The sequence below is a fragment of the Ipomoea triloba genome, chromosome 16 (genome assembly GCF_003576645.1).
Source record: "Ipomoea triloba cultivar NCNSP0323 chromosome 16, ASM357664v1".
Taxonomy (NCBI): Eukaryota; Viridiplantae; Streptophyta; class Magnoliopsida; order Solanales; family Convolvulaceae; genus Ipomoea; species Ipomoea triloba.
In genome coordinates, this window is record NC_044931.1 from 6,806,877 (window position 1) to 6,807,244 (window position 368).

The following is a 368-nucleotide window of genomic DNA, read 5'->3' on the forward strand; positions in this document are numbered from 1 at the left end:
GCAGGAACGTAACCATAAATCTATTCAAAACCTTCAACAAAAAAACTTAGAAACTCATGATATTTTGCAAACTGGGAATTTTATATTTCAAACTGCGATATTTTACAAAGCAAACTGAACCTCCTTTTATAGGGATCAAGGATGGTTCTTGAAATACAATACAGCTGTTTACAACTATTACAATACATGTGGCCGACAAAGTGTGATGGCCTTCTTGACATAAAGTAAAGCTACCTTTTAATAAAGTTGTCTAATAATTCATACAACACGTCAAACTGATAGGATAACGCTGACATGACCCTGTCAGGACGGGGATCTTATCCTTGAAGATAAGATTTTTTTGTTGCAGATGAGATTTGCCTTGCTGG